Source organism: Protopterus annectens, chromosome 7.part0 (assembly GCF_019279795.1).
Source record: "Protopterus annectens isolate FY-2018-M chromosome 7.part0, PAN1.0, whole genome shotgun sequence".
Classification (NCBI taxonomy): domain Eukaryota; kingdom Metazoa; phylum Chordata; order Ceratodontiformes; family Protopteridae; genus Protopterus; species Protopterus annectens.
This window is the reverse complement of record NC_056739.1, coordinates 222,068,103-222,092,946: the sequence shown is the minus strand read 5'-3', so window position 1 is coordinate 222,092,946 and position 24,844 is coordinate 222,068,103.

The following is a 24,844-nucleotide window of genomic DNA, read 5'->3' as shown; positions in this document are numbered from 1 at the left end:
AAAGAGAGGAATATCAGGTATTAAAGGATCAGAGCCACGATCCTGCATCCAAATACAAAATCTTTTCCATTTAGAAGCATAAGATTTCCTTGTACTAGGACGCCTAGCTTCCACAAAAGAATATCCAAAACTTGTTTAGGAAAAGAAGAAGGAATCAATTGCCTTTGATGAGCCAAGCTGCCAGGCAGAGAGTCTTGATTTGAGAGTGAAATACCTGACCCTGATGCTGGGACAGTAGTGAATGGGTCAGAGGAAGACTCCAAGGGGGTTCCAAGCAAAGGTGCAGTAGAGTTGGGTACCAAAACTGATGAGGCCAATTTGGAGCTATCAAAATGATCAGTCTGGGTTTGTCCAGCTTTATCTTTAGCAATACCCGAGGCAGAAGAGGAAGAGGAGGGAAGGCATATCCCGAAAGGTTCTGCCAGCTGAAGGACAGGGCATCCACTTTCCAAGCTGTCTTGTGGAAGGACCTGGTGCAAAAGAGAGGCAACTGATGGTTGAGATGGGATGCAAACAGATCTATCTGAGGACAGCCCCAAACTGCAGTTATCTTGCTGAATAAGTTGGGGTCCAACATCCATTCGTGAGGATCCAAAACGTTTCTGCTTAGGCTGTCTGCTAAGAGATTCTGATTTCCTGGAATGAACTGTGCCTGAAGATCCAGATTCAAATTTAGGGCTGAGTCCCATAAAGTCATGGCAAGTCTGCAAAGGGGGTAAGAGTGAGAGCCCCCTTGCTTGTTTATGTACCACATGACTGTGGTATTGTCTGTTCGAATTAGCAGAGGTCCTGGCTTCAAAAGAGTCTGGAAGGCTAGAAGAGCATTTTGGACTACTAACATTTCTTTCAAGTTGATGTGCCATAGCAGGTGTTTGTTTGTCCAAGAGCCCTGTTGGCATTTGTCTAGAAAATGAGCTCCCCAAGCATAATCCGAGGCGTCCGTGGTTATGATCTGAGTAGGTTGAGGAAGATGAAAGGGCTTCCCTTCGTTCAAAACACACACCCTGGACCACCAAAGGAATTCTTTCTGGAGGCAGGGAATCAGTGGAATCATTGTATCCAGACTGTGGCAATGCTGAGACCATACACTCTTTAGGTACCATTGAAGTTTCCTCATGTGAAGCCTCGCATTTGGAATCAACAGGATGCAAGAGGCCATGTAGCCCAAAGCCTGCAGGAATTTCCTTGCAGTGAGCTGAGTCAATGTTGCCAAGGTCTTGAAGATTGAAGCCAGCTGTAACTGTTTTTCTGGAGTAAGGAAGGCCATCTGTAAACTTGTGTCTAGAAGAGCTCCCAAAAAGGTCATTCGTTGAGAAGGAATCAAATGTGACTTTTTTGTGTTCACTGAGAATCCCAGTAGTAGGAGAAGACGTTGAACAAAATGCAGGTGTTGAAGTAAAAGGTCTTTGCTGTCTGCCTGAATTAGGCAGTCGTCCAGATAGGGGTAAATCTGAATCCCCTGAAGTCTGCAGTAAGCTACTACTGGAGCCAGGCATTTGGTAAAAACTCTGGGCGCAGTAGATAAGCCAAATGGTAGTACAGAGAATTTGAAGTGTCTCGAGCCTGCCTTGAATCTCAGGTACTTTCTGCATTGTTGCCTTATGGGGACATGTAAGTAAGCCTCTTTTAAGTCCAATGTTACCATCCAAGCATCTTGTGAGAGCATTGGGAGAAGTTGTTGAAGTGTAAGCATCTTGAATTTTGGAATTTCCAAAAAGGTGTTTAATATTGAGAGGTCCAGAATAGGTCTCCAGGAGTTTTGTTTTCTTGGGACCAGAAAAAATCTTGAGTAAAAACCTTTCCCCACCTCTAGAGGTGGAACAGGTTCTATGGCTCTTAAGGCTAATAAAGCATCCACTTGATTTAAGGCCTTTGTCCATTGATGTTTTGGCAGATCTGGCCAGCCGGAAGGCCTTGGCAGAGTGTGAAAGTGGAATCTGTAGCCGTTTAAAATCACGTCCAACACCCATTTGTCCTGGGTAATGTGAGTCCAATTCTGGTAAAAAAGAGACAGTTTTCCTCCGAGAGGGGCATCCAGGGAAGGAAGACCTGAAGCCCAACAGAGGGAGTCATTGGGTCTGCTTTCTTTGGGTTTGAGGTCTGTCTTCTCCCCTTCTAGGTGAAGAAGCAGTCCAATGTCTAGATCTGTAAGAGGCCTGAGCCTGCACCCGACCTCTGGAGCGTCTATATCTTCCCCTTTGAGGCCTGTCAGAAGTGGGAAAAGACCAATTTTTGGAGGGCCAATTTCTAGAAAATCTAGGAGGCTGTACTTGCAAAAAATCTTTTACAGTCTGCATAGACTTGGCTTTTCTTCCATCTTTTAATAATCTCCTCAGCCTTAGATCCAAATAAGACATCATGCTGAACAGGGGCATCTAGCAATTTAGCCTTAACTTGTTCAGGTAAATTCTGCTCACGAAGCCAAGCATGTCTCCTGATAACAGTACCAGAGGCAGCAGCCCTGCAGGAAGCCTCTAAGGCATCAAAACCACAATGTAAACTATGTTTGCTAACTTGTTCAGTTGCATGCAACACATCCTGTAATTCCTTGTCCTCAGCACATGCAGGAAAGGTAGAAAGCCTTTGTTTCAACACAGATAAAAGAAACTGTTGATATTTAAACATGTGAAACTGGCAATTTAAAGCTCTAATAGAAAGGGTAGCTGAAGTATAAACCTTTTTGCCCCACCTGTCCAAGGCATGAGAATCCTTTTCAGAGGGGATAGGATTCTTAGAGGATGCGGCCTTAGCAGCCTTGGAACCCTGCAAAATAGTTTCAGGATCAGCAGAAGGGTTCTTAAATAAGAATTGATGGGAATCAGGGACCCTGTAAAATCTATCAGGGTTAGAAGGAGCAGGAGGCATGGAATCAGGATTCAAGTTAGCTTCAGAGAAGGCATCGTCCACAATGTCAAGTACAGGAGGAATAGCTAAAGACCTATGTTGAGGGAGAAGAAGAAATTCCCTAAGCCTCTTTTTGGAAGCAGAATAATCCTGACCTTCCCAATGAAAATGCTCCCTCATCTCATGCAAGGTTTCCCCAAAGAGAAATCTTCAGCGGGAGATGCAGAGGGAACACAATTCTCTGCATCCGAATCCTCATAAGGAGGAAAAGAGTAATCCTGATCATAGGAAGAAACAGAAGATACAGAAGCCTGATCAGAGGAATCATAAGGGATATCCTGTCTAGGCCTTTTGTCAGGAGGAGGGTGAGAGCCCCTAATCATAGTTAATAAATCCTCAGCCATCCGTAGTAATTGCTTCTGAGTCTTAGGAGCTGAATCCGAAGAAGCTTGAGCAGAAAGTCTGGGTTTAACAGGAGTCTTTGACTTAGCCTTTGTCTTTGTGGAAATAGTAATATGTGAAGGCCTGAAGACCCCCTCAGAAGCCGGTACCTGCACAGCAGTTCTGGACTCATCTGAAAAGGTCCTGCAGCAGACAAATTACTAGGCCTAGATGGCTCCCCATGGGAGTCCGTGTCGGCCATCGGTTCTGAAGTGGCGGACGACAGGGGCTGCAAAAGCACCTCACTGATGACCGCCGAACCCGAAGCTGGCTCCGGCTGCAAAGTATCCTGTTTGGACCTCGGAGGCCTGTCCTTGTCTTTGCGTTTCTTCTGTACTCCGGTAGTTGGTAAAGTATCCGACGGCATCCTATAATTAAATCGTCTACCAAAGTAATTCAAGGCCCAATCGGATAGTGCGAGAATTAAACCTGGCACAGAACCGACAGCAAGAAACGTCGTGGTCAGGGCCTAAGCAAGGTAGACAGTAAGAGTGGAAATCTTTATGAGGTATTTGTTTTCCACACGATACACAATTATTAACTTTTTCTGACATCCAAGAAAAGGTTTCAACGGGTACTTAGCTTTGAAGAGAAGTAGAAAACTTTGGACCGGCGACAATCACACCACGTTGTCTTGAAAGCCAAACCAACAACTAGCGAACTGCTTTGCACCGCACGGCAAGAAAGACTGGAGAAGATGGCGTCGGCTGTCAGCTTTATACCCATGCGTTCTGACGTCAGGGTACTTGCTGGTACAGCCGTGATATTCTGGCCGACCTTGGGCTGCCTGCGGCAGGAGTACCCTACAGTTATGACTGCAACAGTGAAACACGAAGAACATCTTCTGTTCCTCGGCAGACATGGACCCCGGGGCTGAGCTGGAGAGTTCCTTGACCAGGGCTCTCTGTAGTCTTGTAAAATGGGATAAATAGTTTAACACTCTTAAAGTAAACATCAAGGAGGAGTAAACTCTCTTGTCAAATCTGTCCGAAGCTCAAGATTCTCTTTTAGGGGGATGGATGGAGGAGCTTTCTTGGGCTAGCTCCTTTTTACTGTCTGCTGCAACAACCATGGCATCTACAGGGATACCTTTGGTCCAGAAGGTCTTGTCCAGGCAGCACTTAAAATTTTATCAGTGCATTTTGGTATGGGCTCTACAATATCCTCTTCCTTCCAGCCTTACAAGACACCAACTCAATGAGCGAGTCAGCTGGGGGGTAACACCCAGGATGTAGATGGGCCAGATCCAAAAGACTCCAACAGCACCAATTCCTCCAGAGAAGGATTTTGGGCAGACCAACTACCCCTTTGATGGAGAATTTCTAAAATGTCTCTAAAGGTCATCGCTTCTGGTGGTGATCTTTGGGATCTTTCACCTTCCTCGAAGTCGGTGTCACTAGTAACAGATTACTCAGGGGAATCTATGTGCCTCCTTCTTTTACAGTCTCTTCCACAGAACCTCCTCAGTGGGATGTTCCAGGGAGGTGTCAGAAGAGCCTTGGGGTTCCACATATGGAAATGCATGGAGACTTTCCAGAGCCAGCTGTTCAAGTGGTAGACTAGAGGCCTCAGGCACCAATCCAGAAGGGGTAGGGATAAGCTCTGAAGTAGTGAAAGCCGTGTCTCCTGGAACAGGAGAGAGTCCTCTCCACCACTTCAAAAGCCAAAGTGCTCCAAGCTCCTGGAGGCATCCCCTACAAAGCCAAATCTACGTGAGCAGACATCTCTTGAAGCCTCAGAGCCCCTGACTCAAAAGGGGGAGTTGGAGCTGAGCAATTGAATGCTGAAGCTCCGAGGATGTGACTGCTCCAAAAAACTTTGGAGTGAAAGTCAAAACCCTGGAATCGATGTTGAAGCTACAGCTCTGAGATGCACTTGGCCCCAAAGCAGTCTGAGCCAAGCATGTCAGAGAAATGGTAGGGGGTGAAGATGAGATCACTATCGGCCCCGGCACCCAGGACTAATAGAACCGAAGACTCCAAAACTAAGGCCTGATTGGAGAAGAAGCCACGGAGTGAAAAGGGGAAAGCCTCACGGATCCAGAAGGGCAAAGAGCAGATAAACCCCGATCTGGATCTGAGCCTCAAGAAATTGCCTCATTAGTCTACCCACATCTTTCTCAGAGAGGCTTTGAGAAGAGCTGGAGGATGTGGAAGAGGAAGGCCTGGAAGATTTCCTGAGAGAAGGGGATTTTTGAGTGCAGGTGGTTACCCTAAGCCAGAAGTCAAGGCACAATGAGGAGACTTCTGATCCAATCTGCTCAGCCCCGAGGAAGGAGACAAGGCACAGAGTGGTGAAACAGAAGATGGAGCTGAAGAAGCCAGTGCTGATGGGGTCGACACAAAGGACCATGGTGCCTTTTTTGGCAGCTCCAAAGAGGACCTTGCAGGAGTGCTTCTTGCTCTCCCGGGCCTCTTCAGAAGATTTGGAGGGGGGTGGGTTAAGCCCATGATGATGACGGGACAGCAGAGGAAGAGGAAGGTGGGAGCAAACCCTTCAAAATAAGCTTACTTTTCCTATCTGCCAGGGCCATATGTAGAAAATTGTTACAGATGTTGCAGTCGCTGTGCAGATGAGCAGGCCCCAGGCAGTAAACACACTCCCTGTGGGCATCAGACAGTGGGATCATGTGCACACAGGAAGTGCATTTATTGAAAACTAAAGGTTTCTCCTTTTGAATGGCCATAGTAAGACAAAAGGAAAGAATAGAGGAAAGGAAAAATGTTATGGCAAGCAAAACCTGATTAAAAGAAAACAGTTATTCTAATCTACAGGAAAAAGGTAGGAAGCCTAAGAAAAAGAAATAATTCCAACTCACACGACAAAAACACTATCAAACCCACATAGTAGCTCAGGAAATTATGTTATTCCGATGAGCAGCAAACAGAATCTGAGGTAATCTGCAGGAGTGGGGAATTATTGGTGGAAGGGAGGAGCTTGAGCTTGGAAACTTTAGCTAGTGAAGCAGCTGGTCGGTTTCGAGGATCAGAACCAAAACCCACAGGTTAATAAATGAAGATGACAACATCAGATCAAACATTACTACCCTCTAGCTAGTAAAAGACAGCAGGGTCAAACTGTGAGATTCTCTCATCTGATTTAACGACTGCCATTATCAGGTAAGTTTCCATGAGAACCATCACTGAAGACAAGTAGATTATCCTTCCTCAGTAGCAGAAATTTTAGAGCTACCTTTGCAGAATGGACATTTCCAACAGTCTTTATGAATCAAAAACAGAATGGCATATTCTATGCAACTGGAAACCAAAAAATAATCAAAGATTATGTCTGTTCTACTGTGTCTGGCAACCCAGCAAATCTGTCTTCTTTTTTACCTAATTAAGTCCATCTCAAATGGGGTAAGGGAAGCATCCCACTGTATAGCTTTGATGGTTCCATGAGGAAAAAATTAAGTTTATTTATCTACGTAGCTCTCTTGATGTGCCAACATTCCATTAACTGTAGCAAAGTCTAATACCACAGAACAAAACATTTAAATGTTCAAACTGAAAATCAGCTTTTGGCTAGGGAACAATTTAAATGACAAAGCATTTTGAGAAATCCCATACAAAGTCTTGCACATGGCAAGCAAGCACTACTTGACTGTTGTTCCACTCTAGCTTATAAAACACAGCAAGGTCAATCTGCGATATTCTCTTTCTTGATTTAACAAGAAGATATTTCAAATTTTTATATCAATACAGCAATGCTTCTGTCAGAACAAACAAGTCTTGGATTTCCATAATGATCCTACACATCTTTCCCAGGAACAGGAAAGGACAGACAAAAGCATCACATGAAGAGTGATAATACTTGCGGAAAAGCACATTTAATATGCAGAGAATTCAGTTTATTACAACCTTTAAACTATGGCCAAAAGAAGATAAAGAGATTGATGGGTATGTTGGAGAATCTTTTAGAAGATATTTTTCTGCACAATTCTTCCAACTTTATAACCACAAAGCAAGTTTTGGGCATTATCTCTTTTGGAGTTTTGAGAATATAACCCCATCTAATGGGGATGCCTTTCTGGCCGTTATCAATTTCTTCACCTTATTTCAGCATCAATTACTTCCCATTTTACTGATTCAAATCCCCTCAAAGGGGCAGAATTTCTCCAATAATCCCTCCCATGCGATTATCAATTCCTGTTTAAGTTCTTCCTAGAATACATATTTTTTCAACTACTCTGTGCCAATTTATATTCCATAGGGTGCTTTAATTGTGCCAACTGGTCATACTTCAAATTTCCATTCTTTGTATTCCTTTAGTCTAATGAGTTCCATAATTTTCCCCTCAAACTGTTTTAATTCTCCCTTTCTTCTCTCTCTCTCTTAAAATAAGCTGCAAAGGTAATAAAGCTACTGTCAACTCATTTTGTGTCACTGGACCAAATAACTTTTCCCATCTTGACATGTAATGGCGGTTTGGTAAACATATTATTTTAAGATGAGTGGCCTGGTGATACTCCCTAAAACTGGGCACTCAAATCATATGATCTTAGGGGCACAGCATGTTCCACATGTCATAAGGCTGTATATGGTCAGTTCCTTGTTAAATCTGTGTATCTTCCACAAGTGACACATCAACAGACACTTCTGGCCTGCAGTAATTATCTGGACATTAACACAAACCAGTTATTATACCTCCCTGAAGCTTTACCTGCCTTCCCTAAGCTTTCTGCTGCACTCATTCTTCTTGGTCCAAAAATCTTACTGTTTATTTTTTTTTAAGGCAGCAGCTACTGCATCTTTACAGCATCAGTGGCTCTTTAACTAAATCTGTTCCTTAACTCACTATGGTATTCTCCAACACATCTTCATTTCATTTTCTGAGTTCTTTGGCACTGATCAAAGACATGTATCAGAGTGAGGTTCCTGGAGACTGCAGAGAGGAAAATCCAGAGCATATCTAAGCAATCCTACCTTGGTTTGTGATTTATTGATCTTTACTGTTAAAAAGAAGTGCAACTGCAAGCAAAAGCATGATGTAAAACAATTACAGCTTTGGTCTGTCTAGCAGAACTTGTACAGTCAGAACAACTTTACTGTATGTACTTGTGATTTATTGATCTTTACTATTAAAAAGAAGTGTGACTGCAAGCGAAAGCACGATGTAAAAGAATTACAGCTTTGGTCTGTCTAGCAGAACTTGTACAGTCAGAACAACTTTACTGTATGTACTTGTGATTTATTGATCTTTACTATTAAAAAGAAGTGCGACTGCAAGCAAAAGCACGATGTAAAAGAATTACAGCTTTTGTCTGGCTAGCAGAACTTGTACAGTCAGAACAACTTTACTGTACGTACTTGTGATTTATTGATCTTTACTATTAAAAAGAAGTGCGACTGCAAGCGAAAGCACAATGTAAAAGAATTACAGCTTTTGTCTGTCTAGCAGAACTTGTACAGTCAGAACAACTTTACTGTACGTAGTACGTACTTGTGATTTATTGATCTTTACTATTTAAAAGAAGTGCGACTGCAAGCCAAAGCATGATGTAAAAGAATTACAGCTTTTGTCTGGCTAGCAGAACTTGTAAAGTCAGAACACCTTTACTGTACGTACTTTAATATTTAGTTGTACAGTGGATATAAAAAGTTTACACACCCCTGTTAAAATGCCAGGTTTTTGTGATGTAAAAAAAATGAGACCAAAATAAATCATTTCAAAACCTTTCCCATCTTTAACATGACCTATAACCTACCAGCTGGATGAGAATTTAATACACAATGAAAACAGTGGGATTAATAAGACTAATGGTTATGAAGATCTAGCCTTTGTAACAGAGTAATGACAGAGTAGATATTATTGTATTAGAAGTTGAAGATTCTTTTCAGCTGGTCAGCAAAGATGTGCTTGTAACTGGAGATTCAATTATTAGAGGAACTGATATTTATATTTCCAGGGAAGATAATAAACATCAAATAGTCTTATGCTTACCAGCAGCAAAACTAGGAGATGTGAGACAAGCCTTGGAATGCCTTAATGTAAGGAAGTACAGATCTGTTTTTATTAATTTCAGTACAAATGATCTCATCCACAAGGATTCTGACTGTTAGTAGGGAACTCTTAGATCAGTATGCTTTTCCCCCATGCTTGCATAAGAAAATGACTGGGTAAAAACCCTAGATATTATCTAGTAACAAGTTTATTACAAAGCACATAAATAAAAAAGAATATTGAATATTGTAAGGCTTTTTTTCTGATAAACAAGGTACCCTTACCAGTTTTGAGTCTGGTATACATGACACCAGAAGACAATCTGATAAAAAGAATTGACTTGGACAAAGTGTTTACTGAAAACATTCAAGTATTTTCTCAAATGGGACAGTTATACAGATATACAAAATCAAATTGCACTTACTAATTGCACAGGCTATACCATGTGTCTTACCATGACCAACCTTTATTTTTGGTTACTTCAGCCTGTTTGTGTAGCTATCAACTTAGAACTTACGTTCTTCTTAGGCAGCAAAAACTTCAATATTTGAAGATGTACATAGCTTTGTGTGTTATTAAGTTCATAGGTTTTAGGAGGGTTTTTTTTTGGGGGGGAGGTTTATTCAGTTTGTGGGCTTTCAAAAATACAAAAACGTAAGATGTTACATAGGAGCAAATGGATATGACAAGAAACACCTGTGTAAAAGACCAACCTGCCAAACAGTATATACATGTAACACAAAGGTTGGAACAAGACATTTAGCAAAATAGCAAGTACATATAGAAGGTGGTAATAACTATATAAGAAAAAAAGAAGTTATGTACTCACCATAACATTCCATGTTGGTAGCCCAGCTCACCCTTCATTTTTACATATGGGTTAGGCTCCGACTTGGCCGATTTACAAGCTGGAAGACTTCTGGTTGGCTTGTGGTTAAGCAGGTATCCCATGGTGCACCAGTACAATCCCCAGATCTTGTTTGCTGCTCACTAGAATAACAACCATAAAAACTACCAATACTAAAGGGTCTCCAACCAAGGGCAACCAAATTATTCCTTCCAGATCTTCCAGGATGGGGGCAGGAGGGCGGGTTGGTAAAAATGAAGGGTGAGATGGACTACCAACATGGAACGTTATGGTGAGTACATAACTTCTTTATGTTAGGTAGTCCGATCTCACCTTCATTTTTACATATGGGACAGCATCCCTAGCGCCTTATTCTTGGGTGGCTCATTGGAAAATACTCTTGAGCACCATGGAGCCAAAGGATGCTCTACCCCTGGATGCCAAATCCAATTTGTAATGCGTAATAAAAGTGTGAGGGGTAGCTCACGTAGCTGCTGCACAAATATTATCAAGTGGTACCCTGGCTTGAAAGGCTGCAGAGGTAGACAGTGACCTGGTAGAATGAGCCTTGATCCTGCAGGGTAAAGGTTTGCCCTCCAAGCTATAGATAAAGGCTATACAACTGGAAATCCAATTAGATAATGTCACTTTAGAAATTGGTAAGCCCAATCTAGAGTCAGAAAAGGAAATGAATAATTGATCAGATTTCCTGAAAACCTTAGTCCACTATAGATAAAAACATAGTTGTCTATGAACGTCTAGCTGATGAAAATGGTACTCAGCTGCATTACAGTGGTTAGGGAAGAAAACTGGGAGTTCTATTGATTGGTTTAAGGTAGCATTAGAAAAAACTTTGGGGACAAAGGAAGGATTAGTAAGCAATGACACCCTGTCTTTGTGAAAAATCAAATACGGTGGCTTAATAGACAAGGCCTGTAGCTCCGATACCCGTCTAGCTGATGTGATAGCTACCAAAAACAAGGTCTTCCAAGACAAAAATTTTAGTGAAGATGAGTGGGAAGGTTCAAAGGGGGGAGATGCCAATTTGGACAACACAAAATTTAAATCCCAAGAAGCCACTGGTTCTTGCAGAGGTGGTCTCAATAGGCTGGCCCCTTTCAAAAAGGTCTTGCATAGCTTATGAGACATTAAATTGGTATCTGGAAAACCTACGTGAAAATGAGAAATTGCCGCCAATTGGAGGGAAAAATAGCTGCTGCATTTAGTATTGACTGGGCTGGCAAAAAGGTTGCAGCAAGGCTGTCCCCATTTCCAGAAAATCTGATCTACTGTTTCCCATTTCAGAGAACACTCATCAGCCATTAGGATTGCCTGGCTAAGCTCGTTGGCTATCATGTTGGTCGTCCCTGGTATGTGCATTGCAACCAGAAAGTGCTGGGAAGAAATCGCCCATTCCCAAACTTGCATGGTCTCTCGACAGAGTGGGTAAGATCTGGTACTGCCCTGTTTGTTGATATACCAAACCACCAACATGTTGTCTGATTGTATCACAATTGTCTCTAGAGGAAGAAGGTCTTGAAGTGCTTGCAACGCCAGAAGCACTGCCCTCATCCCCAGAACACTGATATGCAGATGAGCCTCGTGTTCTTGCCATGTGCCTTGGACAGTCCTGCCGAGATAATGCCCCCCCCACCCAATCTGGGAGGCATCTGTGGCCACAGTGGCAATGGGTTGGACAGGAACAAAGGGGGCACCTGTGATCAACTGGTTGGGAGCTATCCACCAAAGAAGGTCCTTCTTACATGATTCCGTCAGCAGGATAGGATGACTCGGCGGGAGATATTGGAAGGACCATTGGGAAGACAGAAGCCACTGGAGAATACTCATGTGCAACCTGGCTAATGGTACTAATATAATTGTGGAAGCCATAGTCCCAAGGAGCTGAAGAACCCAGTTCGCTTTGACTTTTCACAATGGAAGAAAACATTGAACTTGGGAGATTAAGTTCTGTGCCCTATCGGCGGGGAGAAGAGCTGTCATGTTCACTGTGTCCACCTCTGCACCTATAAAAATCACAGATTGAGAGGGCAATAATGCAGATTTTTTCCAGTTTATGGAGATCCCTAACTGAGCACAAAGTTGAATCGTGGTGTCCCTGTTTTGGAGGCGTAGATGCCTGGTGGGGATGGTCAGGAGCCAGTCGTCCAAATACAGAAACACCTGGAATCCTTGGTTAGCTGTCACTACCGCCATGCATTTGTTGAACACTCTGGGGGCTGTGGTGAGACCAAACGGCAGAGTGCGAAACTGATAGTGACTGCCTCCCAGCCGAAAGCGTAGATGGCTTCTGGACACCTTGTCCATTTTTATGTGGTAGTAGGCATTCTGAAGATCCAGAGAGCACTTCCAAAAGTCTTTCCCTAACAACAGGAGTATAGGCTGCAGTGTTACCATCCGAAACTTGTCCTTCTTCACTGATTCGTTCAATCTGTTGAGGTCCAATATTGGCCTCCAATCTCTGGTTCGTTTTGGGACTAAAAAGAACCTGGAGTAAGTTCCAGATCCTATCTGGTCTGCTGGGACAGGCTGGGTGACTCTTTTTAAGAGCAACTTGTTGATCTCCACAATTGCCTGAGCCCTGAGATTGGGTGGTACATCTGGGATCCTTTTGGGAACAAATGGTGATAGGAAAAAGGCTATGATATAGCCTCTGGTAACAACTCTTTGTACCCACTTGTCTTGGGTGATATTTAGCCAGGCTTCTTGGTACAAAGAAATGTGACCCTCAACCGGCCCCAGAGAAGTGCAGTCGGGCTCCACATCAGGAGCGCTGATAAGGTTGTCCTCGAAAGGAATCACGACCTTGTTGGTATTGCGGACTGCCCCCGCCTCTAGGGCGACATCTGCCATTTCCTCCTCTGCTGCTGAAGGAGGATTCACCCTGTGTGTCAGGAAAGACCCTCTGGGACTTCTTGAACCACATTTTACTGCCCGTTTGACCCTTGGGGTATGGTCTGGAAGGGACAGTAAAACACACTCCCATGGCAGAAAGCATCTTTCCTTCTTGCTCACACTGAGTGAGTTTATCCTTCACCTTGGGACCAATCTCCTGGGGAATGGCTTCACGGTGTCAGGAGTATCCCACACCTTTCGACTAACTAGATCCATCAGTTCGTCAAAAGGTGGAGACACCCAAGAGGCAGAAGGTTGAGACCCGAAAGCCTTCAGGTACACTGACTCCTCATCAGAAGGATTAACAGTGGGCCAGTTGCACCTCTGCCTAAAAATCTCTAAAATGTCCACAAAAGAGACATCATCAGAGGACAACTTGGGGGACCCTTTTGACTCCTCGAGGTCAGTGTCTGATGTCAAAGACTCATCCTGGGAGTCAACATGTTTCCTCTTACATAACATCTTCCAGGGAGGCTCCTCGGAAGGATATTCTGGGGAAGCCTCGGAAGAGTGGGGGCCACCAGCCGATGGCTCCTGAGTCTGCAGGTCTCTGCTGTCTCCAGAAAGAGTAGGGGCTGAGACTGAAGTGGGTGCTCTCGGGGGAAGAGTGCTGATGCCACTGGTAGGGGCTGGAGAATGAGACAGCATGCTCCTCATCATCCAACGCCAACCTCTCCAGCTCCGAAGACCTCCCTCGCTCTGAAGAGACGAAGGTCGGAGCTAGAGCTGTCGGCTCCAAGACAGATGCATGGTCTGAGCCCACACTGGCAGAAGCACTGAGAGGAAGACACGGAACTGAAGATCGATTCTAACCCTCCCTGTCAGTGCAGACAGGAGAGCTTCGGGCCCCTGGACACAACGGACATCACTGAGCATGTCATAGCCGAACCCAGCTCCAAGGCAGCAACAAAGTGAGCTGGAGCCGGCATTTCCTCCATTGGCACCAAGCACTCTGGCTCCAAAAGGCCAGTATGACTCAGAGGAGGAATAGCAGACAAGGGTAAAGCTGGGCCAAGTGGCTCCAGAGCCGACTGGGTCGGAGCCAACAATTTGGTAAGGCAGACGACTTCAGGATTCTCAGCACTACCCTCTCCACATCTTCTTCTGAAAGGCTCCTGGAAGACATAGTAGGGGATCTTGACCTGGGGGACACTGGAGACTTAACTATTATGGAAACCGATAGGGAGCTTACAGACTGGCTCTGAGTAGCAGAGTCAACTGCTGTATCAATAGGTTCAGAGATCAGTTCCAAAACACCTGTAACCGACTCTGACACCTCCATGATGCTCTCCTTCGGCTCCGAAGGCTGAGGAGTCAAGGAGGCAGATTTGGAATGTTTCGACTGTTTAGCAGGTGGCTCCAAGACACCAGCCGGTGCCGGAGAAGGCCTTTTTGAGGAATTTGATTTCCCAGACTTAGAGGAAGCTGAAGAACTGGATAGTGCTTCCTCAATGCATGGTTTCAATAGACCCTTGAGTATGAGTTTGTTCTTTCTCTCCTGTAACATTCTAGGAGAGAAAGCATGGCAGAACAAGCACGATTCCTGTAAGTGGATGGCCCCTAGGCAGTAGACACAGCTACTGTGGCCATCCATTAAAGACATCTTTTGGGAACATTTCATGCACTTTTTGAACCCCGAAGGTTTATGCTCCTTACTTTCCCTAGACATATTACACACACAAAACCCAGAGAGATTGAAAGAGAGAAAAAGGAGGAGGACTAGGTCCTCTAACTAAAACAGGCCTAGCCCTAAGAAGGAGTTACATGAGGACTAGTTCCTCTAACTTACATGGGCCTAGCCCAGTGTAGAGAAAGCTAGGTCTTCTAATTTAAACAGACCAGAAAGGAAAGCCCATTCACACAAGAGAAACCATAAATGACACAATAAATTTCTATATTTCTAATAACAGGTAGTATACTAGGGGAGGCTGCAACCCTAGTAAATTCACAAGCGGATCCCCATAAAAACAAACAATGTCAATATAGCAGAAGCTAACTGCCAACGGTGACCAAAAAAGGACAGAATAACAATGGACAAGACAAGAGGAGCCCCTGTTGACTAAGAGCGGAAAACCGCCAAAAACTCTACCTAATAATCAAAAAATTCGCAATGGCGCCTAAAACTAACTGGCACACAGGATACCAATAACCACTAGTAAACTAAGTTGCACTCAAAAAGGGCAAGCAATACAACTGCCTAATATATTAGCAACACTAAATATACAATAAAGTTCTAATAAAGCATTGAAATATGATAGAATATAAAGAATTTGAAAAACTTAGCCAGAGCCAAGAGAAGCACAACCAAACTCGTCAACATGGCAAACAAGATCTGGGGATTCTACTGGTGCACCATGGCATACCTGCTTAGCCACGAGCCAACCAGAAGTCTTCAAGCTTGTAAATTGTCCGAGTCGGAGCAGAGGATTGGCTCTGAACCCATACGTAAAAATGAAGTTGAGATCGGACTACCTAACATTGATGGTTTCTGTAATGTCTTTTAATCTGAATGGTCTTACAGATAAATATAAAAATAGGCGCAAATGGATATGACAAGAAACAACTGGATAAAAGACCAACCTGCCGAATGGTATATACATGTAACATAAAAATTAGAACTAGACATTTAACAAAAGAGCAAGTATATATAGAAGGTGGTAATAACTATATAAGAAAATTATGCTTTCTGTAATGTCTTTCAATCTGAATGGTCTTACAGATAAATACAAAAAAAGAGAGAGTAGTGAACTATATTAAAAAATGTAGAGTGCAAATAGCTATGCTTCCTACAGAAGACACATTTGGAAAAAACGGAACATGTGAATTTGATAAAGAAATGTTTTCAGGATGGTTATTCAGCTGAATTTCTGTGGCAAAGGAAAAGAGGAGCTCCAATAGTGATAGAAAATGGAAAAATATAATAATGGAAGATACATAGTACTAAGGGGCAACTGGCTAGGGAGGAGGATTACACTGGCATGCATTTGCAACCCCTCATAAAAATGCTATAATGGAGCTTAAGAAAATTCTGGGAGAAATAATCAGCTTTCAGCAAGGAATATTACTTATAGGTGGTGACTGGAATTTGGTTTACAGCAGTGAAGATGTGTCTGGGGGCCTAGAAGGGAAAATATAACAAAGGAGGGTAGATTTTTGAAGAAATTTATGAAAATGTTTGGCATGGAAGATGTGAATTCAGCACAAACAAATTTCAAAAACGTTTAAATCCAAACAAGCGAAAAAAGCAAGGAGCAGTATAAGCAGTACGAACTGTTTTAATAAAAATTAGCGCTTTCGGAAAAGGCAGTGCTCTTCCTTCTTCAGATAACCAATGCAATGTGTTTAAACAATTTATACACAAACACATCCCAATTAATTAGTAAACAATTAATCAATTAGTTAACATAATAAAATAAAATAATCAGTACAGCCAACTTAATAGCCCTAGATGTCATGTACTATATGCATCAACAAAATACATTAAGAATAAAAATAACCATATAAAATCACCATAAAGAATTATCATGAATGATTAGCTATAAATAATTTATTTAGAGCTTCTTGAATATACTACATTAGTTTCTTTTAGCTTCTTTTAGCTAAAAGCTACCGCTTAAGTGCTAAAAGTTTAAGAAAGCATTTAATAGAAATGCTTTCATTTAGCCCTGGGGAATATATGCAACACACCTAATTTGCCATAAGAGCTCCTCAATTTCCAGTTTTATCTGCCATTGCCCACCACTCTCATCCTGAATTACTTGTTTTAAAATAGTAAATTTAAAAATATGGTTGGGAAACAGAAGTGTATGTTTTGCAAGGGCATTTGTCTTATCACCTTTTGCTATAGCGTATTGATGCTCGTATATACGCTGTTTGAGTTTCCTTTCTGTCTTCCCTATGTAAAAAGCGGTGCAGTTTTGGCAGATTGCTGCATAGACAATACCCCTAGAGTCAGTTATATTTACCCTGGACTTTGTAATTTTTACCATTAATTATAAACTAAGTGGTGTTTATGTGCTTACATTGTTGACAGGTACCACATTTAGTTATGCCCTTACTCCTAGGTAAAGACTTTTTTTGTGATATTCAAGTAATGATTTTAAATTGAGCCCTCGTCTATAGGTAATCTTTAACTGATCACCAAGCAAACTGTTCAAGTGACTATCCTCAGTGATGAGAGCCCAGTTTTTGTTCAAAATCTCTCTAATGAAAGCATGATCTAGATTGTATGTGCATATAAAGCTAGTACTAAATTTGTTGGTAGATCCATCCAAGACATTAATATGTCTGTCTACATTGGTTAACTTGTTCCACTATATTACTCTTCAACAGTAAGGGTTTGAAATAACCTATTTGTCTTTTAGTAATAACTTCTGTAGTGATCTTAGAAATTAACATTGTAGGATACCCTCTGTTAGAAAACATATCCCAATTACTTCACATTCTTTCATAAAATCATTCACATCTGAAACCATTCTAGCAGCCCTAACCATCTGACCCTTAACAACAGATTTCTTCTGATGGTAAGGGTGACAGCTAGAAAAGTGAAGAAGGGGATTCGAATACGTAGGTTTCCTAAATATGGTACTTTTAAAGGCGCCATGGTGTATATCTTTATACAAGTGAATGTCCAGAAAGTTTATGTTGTCATCTTCCAAATTATAAGTAAATTCAAAAAAATCTGTTAGCGATGTGATGGAAATTACAAAATCATGGACAATTTCACTAGGGCCATGCCAAAGTAAAAACATGTCGTCTTGGTAATGAGTATACCAAGCAACATATTTTTGGAAGAACTTGTTTTTAAACAGTAGTGTCTTCTCCCAATGTGCCATTACACAATTGGCAAAGCTTCCTCCACATGGAAACCCCATGGCTACCCCAGTTTTTTGAAAGTACATTTTACCTTCAAAAACCATGTAATTGTTATTAAGAACGATCTCCAACAGGGTCACAACTACATAAATAGTGTTTTCACTAACCTTCCTTTGTACCATAAATTCTCTAATCCACTCTATACCCACGACTTGAGGAATAACAGTATATAAATCCCTGACATCAAATGTCAGGAACTTGTAGTCAGAGTGGAATTGAATCTTACTAAGTTCACTAAGGAAACTCCAGGAATCTTTACATATTTGCTGCTCATTACATATTAAAGGTTTCAGAATGGAATCTACGTATTTGGCACAACCGTACGTAATAGACCCACGACCATCAACTATAGGTCTAAACGGAGGGTCAGCTATTCTCTTGTGGATCTTGGGTGTGCCAAACAGGGCCGGTGTTCTAGGGGCCAAAATCGTTAGAAAATTAAACAAGTCAATGTCAATAGCCCTTTCCAACAGCAAATCATCTAGTGTCTCCCTAATTATCTTAAAAGATGTATTAATTTCATTTAGACTAACTATATTATATATTGTAGTATCTAAATGCTTAGTGATAGATGTAACATATACTGCATGGTCCATAAAGACCAATCCACCGCCCTTGTCCGGCTTCATTACTCTGATTTTGCAATCTTTGAGTAGTTGAATAAAATCTCGTTCATTGTTATTTATATTACTACCCTCCTTCTTATTTTTATGTTTAATGTAGGATCGAAAATCAATCTCACACATTTTCTCAAAACAGAGGATATTTGGATGCAAAGGTGGATTATACAGACTGGGCACTCTAAATGAGCTATTAACTAATGAAGTAGAACCTAGCAAAGCAGTCAAATTAATTTTATGTGAAAATAATTTAAGATCAACAACAGTGTTTACTAGGTTCATATATGAATCAGGTACAAAAGTTAACCCTACTGCAAAAAAGTCAATAATGTCCTGAAGAATAATCAAATCTGTGTAATTATAGATGTGAAAATCGCCTCTTGTAGATTTGTGGTTGTAATGAGTCAATCCTAGTTATTTCCTTCATCGATTCCTCTTGTTCTTTGTTCGTCCCTGGTTGCCCATTGGTGTCATTTTCTTCATCTGGTTGGATTGGACCACCTGAAAACCCTGGTGGTGACTAGTTGAGGGTTAATATTAGTGACATAGGCTTGGTGGTTATTGTTATTTTGATTGTTCTTAATTCGATCACTCCTACGTAAAGTAGGTGTTTGCCCTGATACATTATCATTGTCACACAGGCCATCACTATTTAAATTTTCTTCATTAGGGGCACTGGGTCGATTACTAAAAGGATAACTAGGTGGTGGAGATGGATATGCCTTGTTACTAGCATATTGCTGCATATCCCTAGCGATTTTCTTCTTTTTAGTGTCAGTCATTTTACTAATAGTAGCTTGTATGCTGTTAAAAATCCTCGTGTACTCATATTTGTACCGAGGAAATTCAGCGTTAGATTTAATAACTTGATCCAGCACTTCTAGTTCATATATTCCCCCAGGGCTAAATGAAAGCATTTCTATTAAATGCTTTCTTAAACTTTTAGCACTTAAGCGGTAGCTTTTAGCTAAAAGAAGCTAAAAGAAACTAATGTAGTATATTCAAGAAGCTAAAAAATAATAGAGAAATGCTATGACTGTTAGACACTTCCTGAGATCTTATCTAAGAAAGGCCTTTATGATTTTCATTTAATGGGATTATTCTATAATAGTAATAGAGAATAGAACAAGCATTTATAGAGAGCAAGATATGAATGATAAGTGTATATACACATAATAAGCCAATAGCAAAGAGATACTGTCAAGATGGCCTTGCTCCCTATACACAGTTGACTATTTATGGTGATTGTGGCTCCATCATATTGATTTTTTATACATAACATCGTTAAAGTTAGCTTGCTACTTCCGTTACCTATATGTCACATCTATTTGTATGTTAGATAGATACACTAAACAGTGTTGAATCCCGCTTGAGGTGATTAGATATGTATTTGAACACCAGTGGGCACCACAACCTTAGTTTTAATTTTAATTTTAATTTCATTTTAGATTATAGTGTAATATGAAACAACATGTGGATCATCAGTTTATTTTCCTCTGATCCATCTACTCATAACAACACAAGAATACTTATTTATATGAAGATGTCATTTATAGAGATAATTTCACTTAGAATGAGACACCTTGTGATTTACTTCTTGGGGATATATTACAACAGGTTCGATAAATATGAGACAATGTCACTTCTTGTTAGATATAGGAAACAGATAGATACTTATATATCCTTTCAACAACACACAGATACGATGATTCAGCTTCGTATTCTGTTTAATGTAGCAGTTACTCCTCCATCCACTAGGGGGTAGTATACTTTGTATGCATGAGTAATAGGAAGTTTTATTTTATTTTACTAGTTTTTAGCTACTTAAACGGATAAACAAAATATGATTTATGTTTTCGTTATGATCATTTACATGGATTGATGTTCCATCTTAAGTAGGATGAGCGACTTTTTACGCTTATATTGGTTAGTAGATTTCTTCAAGAGTTATAAATGTCGATACATAGATATGTTGTCAGTTACTTTAGGTAGGGTAGTTGCATACCAGCTTGGGGAAGTTCACATACAAATGTTCATTAAAGACGGGACTGATTTTGATGGATTTTTATCTATCGTATATATTTTGATGTCAATAAGTGTTGTATCATCGTAACATCCATTGCGATTTAAATAAGGTGAATGGGCATACATATACTTTAAGTGCTGAATAACACAGGGGTTTATGCACTTAAATAAAACACCTACATGAGACCATTGTTTTATGTTGTTATTCGTTGATGATGATATCTTTTTGAACATTATTTGTGAATACTTTATATACGATATATGTGATGTGATGTTTGTTAAGAAATGAGGTTCAAAGGAGTAAAAATGAGTTTGATACAGTCTTCTTAAGATTTTAAACAGAGACATTCTAAGCGTTGGAAGTTTCTCCTAGGAGCTTGTGCCTAACACTGTTCACAAATGTCATTAAATGATTAGTATAGATAGATTTTTAAAATTTTTAGAGTTTTATATATACATCTTTATTAGATATTTTTCATTATTAATATTGTACATGAGTAACGGTTTTTAAGAGTATGATTCAACTTTTAGTGCTTTGAAGCACATATGTTTTTTGTGTCAGTCTGAATATTTATGCATTTATTTATTTATTTATTTGCTGCAGTTACAAAACAGTGATGGAATCTTTTGACAACTTAATTAATTAATTGATTGATTGATTACTTAATTATGTAACAAGAAGCTCAATTTAGATGAGTATAAAATAGCTGGGTTTTGATAAGTATTTTATATCTGAAGAAGCGTGCTAGAGGCATGCGAAAGCGCTCATTCCTGTTATTCTGTCGAATAAAAGAAACGTTGGAAATATTTCGTGTTCTCGTGGTGTGTCCTGCAAGGTTGTTTTTTGTGAATATTCAAGAAGCTCTAAATAAATTATTTATAGCTAATCATTCATGATAATTCTTTATGGTGATTTTATATGGTTATTTTTATTCTTAATGTATTTTGTTGATGCATATAGTACATGACATCTAGGGCTATTAAGTTGGCTGTACTGATTATTTTATTTTATTATGTTAACTAATTGATTAATTGTTTACTAATTAATTGGGATGTGTTTGTGTATAAATTGTTTAAACACATTGCGTTGGTTATCTGAAGAAGGAAGAGCACTGCCTTTTCCGAAAGCGCTAATTTTTATTAAAACAGTTCGTACTGCTTATACTGCTCCTTGCTTTTTTCGCTTGTTTGGATTAAGATGTGAATTCAGTACTAGGAATTCGGAGTGAATTTACATATTACTCACGGAGATACAAAAGCTGGGCAAGGCTAGATAAGTTTTCATATCTCACATTAACATGTGTATTTAACTGAAGGTCTTGAAATGCACCCAATAACTATTTCAGATCATGCGCCAATAATAACTAAAACAAAATTGCAAGGTAATGAAATAAAAAGACACTAGTGCTTTCCACCTATCAGGAGAAAAGAGAGGAATTTATGGAATGGGTTGTGAAATTAATTTAAGAGCTACCAGAGAAGACAGAATTATCTTCTGAAAACATAGCTAAGGAGTGGGATAAAATTAAAGTGCAGTTTAAAACTACATTGGAAAAAAAGAAAGGGAGATATGGTTATACAGTAACAAGAATTATTTAGACGGATTGACAAATGTTAAGGTATTGCAAAATATGGGGAATCTCTCAGAAGAAAAGGAGCAACTGCAGAAACCTATACAGAAAATAAGGGATTACCTCGATAATATGCATGAGTTTAGAAAGACTGCTGTTAAGCAACTGATTTTTTGATAATTCTAGAGCACAAAAACTTTTAGCACAACTCGGGCAACAGACAGTGGAAAGGGCAGTCACCAAGCTTAGGGAGCCTATAACAAGGAAGATAAGAAGAGACCCTGTAGAAATATTAGAAATATTTCAGAATTTTTATGAAAATTTGTATAAAACAGAGAAATATGGAAATCAAGAAAAGGTACAAATGGAAATATTTATGGAAGAATTAAATATGCCAAAGTTAGAGGTAGATGAGGCTCAATTACTAACAGCTAGGACAGGAAGGGATGAGATAAAAGTGGCCATGCATAACCAGTCTACAGGAAAAACCCCAGGAATAGATAGTATTCCTGTGGAAGTTAGGAAGGAAAATCTGATAAAGATCTGGAAGGTTTTGTTTGACGGTATTTTAAGAGGAGAAACACCAGCATCTTGGAAGAAGCCGGTGGTAATGGTAATACCTAAAGAGGGTAAAGATCCATTGGATCCAGCTTCATACAGGCCCATTTCAATACTAAACCATGATTATAAATTGTCTATAATGGCTAAAAGAATGGTAAAAGTGATACCAAAATTGATAGATACGGATCAGTGTGGTTTTGTGGAGGGGAGGCAAACATTTGATAATATTAACAGACCACTGATGATCCAGAAGAAAGAAGAATGTAAGAAATTACCACTTTTATTGGTGGGTCTTGATGCAGAGAAAGCATTTGACAGAGTAGACTGGGACTTTATGAGCAGGGCAATGGAAGCATTTGCTTTCCCTGATACAATTAAAAGGTGGATTAGAGGAATATATGAGGGGTCGGAGGCACAAATTAAAGTGGGTGGGGTCTCTCTGATAATTTCTGCTTGAGTAGAGGAACCAGGCAGGGTTGTCCCCGTTCCCCTTTGCTATTTGCATTATATTTAGAGCCACTGGCACAGAAAATAAGGGACTCAGAAATTCAAGGATATAATTGGTATGGTAGTCAGGAAAAGTTGGATTTTTTTGCAGATGATATTATTTTATACATGACAAAACCAGAAAGGGACATTACAGTGTTACAGAACATTTTAAGACACTTTCAGATCTACTCAGAATACAAAATGAATGAAGCTAAAACAAAGGCTATAGTGGTAAATTTTGTACCCGCATACAAATTGGTCCAACAATATCCATACTTATGGGGGCATGATAAAATAAATATTTAGGAGTACGGATTAGAAATGACTCTGTGGTGGCAGCTAAGGATATGTGGGAAGAGACTAAACAGAAGGTAATACAATAATTGAGAAACTGGAAGTTTTGTTACATAGATATGGATACCAAGATATATGCCATTAAAACGTTTTTAGTCCCTTTAGTCTTATACACAGGTCAGGCATATTTTTATCAACCAAAGTTGTGGATAGCAATTAAAAGAGTTGAAGGATTTTATCAGGGAAGGGAAAACAGCAAGGGTCAAGTGGGATAAGCGGATATTTCCAATAGAACAAGGTGAACTAGGACTACCTAATTTGAGGGGGCATTTTAGAGCAACACAGTTAAGGCTCTTGTACATAGCACAACCAGAAAACTTTATTTTAAAGTGAAAAGGAATGATGCTGACACAGGGAGGAAGCTCAAGAAATAAGGCGATATTGGGATTTTGGATGCAGACTCTTAAGGAGAACAACCAAAATCATACAGAGTATTATATTCATAAAATAGCAGGGAGTATTCTAAGAACCAAACCAGCACAAGAATGGAGAAAACAGATTTTGCTGATGGGGATGACTGTGGTCAGGGATACAGATAATAGGCAAGAGGGGGCTGGAATTTATTGGAGAAAACTGACAAAGAAACCAAGGTACTGGGAGCAAATAACTAAAAAGGGAAAGGCAACAGAATGGGAAGAGGCCAATAATTTACTTGGATTGCAGGTTAGAAATGTCCTTCCTTGTCAAGGACTGATATCAGAGTATAGGCAAAGAGAAAGAAATAGGGGGCTCCTAAATGAAAGATCAGCACTGGTAGAGTTTTTAATAGACTCTAGAACAGAAGCTGCCATTAAATAAAAAGAATAATTAGTAAAACATATAAAATATTACATAATAATTATAAGAATCAATCAGAGGAGCTTGGAAAGGACTGGAAAGAGATTGGATAAACAATTCACAAAGAGACAGTGGGGGATATATGTATATCTCCCAAATATGCAACAAAATCAAGAAGACTTGGGATCTTTGCCTGGCAGTGTTTACATAGATATTTTTATACCCCAAGTAGACTCCAAAGAATTTTTCCTTAGGTGAAAAGCAAATGCTGGAGGTGAGACAGGCAAGAAAGAGGCAGATGGGAACATATTTTTTGATGTGCAATGAGCTGGCAGACAGGTCACTCTGTCGGGCATGCTGGGTGAGTGGATTGGACTGACTGGGAAGATGGTTTTGAGTTATGATACAGAATCAGAATTGCCTAGACACAGTAAAGCCCTGCTGAGTGTAATTATGGTGGCTGCCAAAAAGCTATTACTAGGAAATGGAAAGCAAAGTCTAGACCAACTTTACTAGAAGCAGTGAATACAATAACTGAGATAAAACAACTGGAATTGGGATCTTTAGAAAGGGGAAGGAGCAAA